Raw genomic sequence first — 3,496 nt, 5'->3', positions numbered from 1 at the left:
AACTAAATGAGAAGTTTTAAAAGACCTTTTACGTTTATTTGAAGGTGGAAATGCAGACAAAGCCTTCAGAATAGAATCAGAAACAAATTCTTAAAATTTACAGGTATATCATGCACATTAGAAGTTGAAGGACCTGCAACTGGCAATGTACTATTACTGATGGATACACTATCTGCATGTAAAAGTTTATCATGACAACTATTACAAATGACATTCGGCGAGATAATTTCTACAATTTTACAACAAATGCACTTAGCTTTGGTAGAACCGATGTCAGGCAGCAACCAGCAGAAACTTCTGAGGCAGGATCAGATTGAGACATCTTGCAAAATGTAAGAGAAAAAGCAACATATAAAGCAAAATTATCTATTTCCTTATATGACAGTTTCAGGAATGGGAAAAAATGCAAATAGCATAGCCCTCTGATAGAAAAAAGCAAGAGGCAAACAGCAATGGGGTATTGAAATAATGAAAAAGTTTGGCCGGAAATGACCGGAAATGACACATTCGCGTCACTAATGACGCAACAGTGTGAAAGGTATCGGCGTCAAGTATGACGCCGGAAGTGACAAACTTGCGGCAAAAAAATTTTTGCACCAAGAATGACGCAATAAAGTTTAGCATTTGACGCACCCGCGGGCCTAATACCGCCCGCAATTTGTAAGAAGTAGTCAATTGAAAAAAAAAGACTAAACCCCAGATAAGAAATAAATTTCTTTTTAAAAAGTGTTTACATTCCCCAAATATGAAACTGACAGTCTGCAGAAGGAAATACATGAACCTGACTCATGGCAAATATAAGTACAATACATATATTTAGAACTTTATATAAATGCATAAAGTGCCAAACCATAGCTGAGGTGTCTTAAGTAATAAAAAACATACTTACCAAAAAGACACCCATCCACATATAGCAGATAGCCAAAAAAGTACTAAAACAGTTATTAGTAGAGGTAATGGTAAATTGAGAGTATATCGTCGATCTGAAAAGGGAGGTATGAGATGAATCTCTACGACCGATAACAGAGAACCTATGAAAAAGACCCCCGTTAGAGAAATCATCATATTCAATAAGTTATACTCCCTTCATGTTCCTCTGATATCCGCTGTACTCTGAGAGGAATCGGGCTTCAACAATGCTGAGAAGCGCATATCAACGTAGAAATCTTAGCACAAACTTACTTCACCACCTCCATAGGAGGCAAAGTTTGTAAAACTGAATTGTGGGTGTGGTGAGGGGTGTATTTATAGGCATTTTGAGGTTTGGGAAACTTTGCCCCTCCTGGTAGGATTGTATATCCCATATGTCACTAGCTCATGAACTCTTGCCAATTACATGAAAGAAAAACCAAGTTAAAAAATAATATTATTTTTTTTTACCTAACACTAAAGCCCCAAATAGGTACTCACGGTTTCAGAAGTCCGGCGGAGAAGGTCTTCTTCCAGGAGGGTCCATCATCTTCATCCACAGCAAAGGCGGTGCGGAGCGGAAGTCCGGATCGGTCTTCCCAGATGTGGCGATCCTCGGCAGCAGTCCTCGGCAGCGGTGGTCCTCGACAACATGGAGGCTCCTCTTCATCCGATCCTCCGTGGTATACTGAAGAAAGAATGCAAGGTACCACAATCAATTTGGGGTACCTTGCATTCCAATTGGCTGAATTTTTCAAAACAGCCAATAGGATTAGAGCCACTAAAATCCTATTGGCTGTTCAAATAAATATGGGGTACCTTGAATTCTTTCTTCAGTGTGCGGGGGATGATCGCATGAAGAGGAACCTCCACGCCACTGCCAAGGAACACCACCGCCGCCGAGGATCCCCACATCTGGGAAGACCGCTCCGGACCTCTGCTCTGCGCCGCCTTCGCTGTGGATGAAGATGATGGACCCGCCTGGAAGAAGACCTTCTACGCCGCACTTCTGAAACCATGAGTACCTATTTGGGTCTTTAGTGTTAGTTAGTTTTTTTAATTTTGGGGGGTTTGGTGGGTGGGGGGGTTTTACTGTTAGGGGGGACTTTGTTTATTTTTAATGTAAAAGAGCTGTTTAACTTAGGGCAATGCCCTACAAAAAGCCCTTTTAAGGGCTATTGGTAGTTTAGCATTAGATTAGAGGGTGTTTTTATTTTGGGGGAGATTTTTTATTTCATAGGGATTAGGTTTGTTTTATTTTAGATAATGTGTTTATTATTTTTTGTAATGTTAGCCTTTTTTATTTTCTGTAATGTTAGATTAATCTAATGTAATTTTTTTGTATTTTTTATAATGATGTAGTTTATTTTTATTGTAATTAAGGGGTTAATTTAGGGGGTGTTATGTTAGGGGGCTTAGTCACTAAATTAGTTTTTTGAATTGTGGGGGTTGGCGGTGTAGGGGTTAATAGGTCAATTAGGTTTAATGCATTGTGGGGGTTGGCGGTTTAGGGGTTAATAGATGTATTAGGTAGGTTGCAATGTTGGGGTTTGCGGTTTTAGGGGTTAATAATTTTATTAGGTAGTTTTTCTTAATACTTCGTACGGGCGGTTAGGTTTTTTTTTTTAAAATACTTTTTGCGGGCGCTTAGGGTTTTTTTAATACTTATTGCGGGCGGTATTTTTTTTTTAATACTTATTACGTGTGGTTAGGTGTTTTTTTACATACTTATTGCGGGCAGTTTTTTTTTGTTTCTAATGCTCCGTTTGCCTTCGCTGCATCCCGGTGGATTCCGAAAATGGCAGGGTGGTGAAGGAATCCACCCTGTCATTTTCGGAATCCACCTGGATGCAGCTTTGCTGCATCCAGGTGAATTCTTTTGGCTGCGCGCACAGCCAACATTCCTTTGAGGATGCCTGCGCAACTGCCGACGGCGATGGACATTACAAACACAATTATAGTATAGCTATATATGTATACACACATATACATATATACAGTATATACTGTATATATGGAATTGTGGTAGAATACCTTCCTGTTATATACTCAGTGAACATTATTCCCTAATAAAAAAGCTCATTGTTGACACTAAGGGGTTTATGTACTAAATAGCGTAGTGATTGCAAACACTTATAGGACTGGATTCCATGGAATATGACAATACATGAATTAGATTGGTGCTGCTTTAATGAATACAAGCAATAATGTTATAGAAAAATGTTAGTATAATTGTAAATAACGCACAAACTGTTATAAAACAATATTCATTGTTGACTGGATTACATCAAAATATCTTGATATCAGATGTGAAACAGAATATCTATGCACATATACATTGGAAAAAAAATCTTTCACTAAATAAATATTTTAGTATTTAATAGATTTAAATATTAGAATTGCTCCATCTACCTGAGGCATTGAGTTACTGCTTCTGTTGCTCAAGCATAGCTAGGAATGTCAAAGTACAATACCACAATAATGTTACTGATAACTAGAGCTGACAACCACAGGCATGAAAAGTTGAGACATGGCTAATCTCTCTTACTCTCGTTCTTTCTTTCTCTCTCTATATGCCTATATATAT

Source organism: Bombina bombina, chromosome 4 (assembly GCF_027579735.1).
Source record: "Bombina bombina isolate aBomBom1 chromosome 4, aBomBom1.pri, whole genome shotgun sequence".
Lineage (NCBI taxonomy): Eukaryota > Metazoa > Chordata > Amphibia > Anura > Bombinatoridae > Bombina > Bombina bombina.
Note: the sequence above shows the minus strand (reverse complement) of the source record.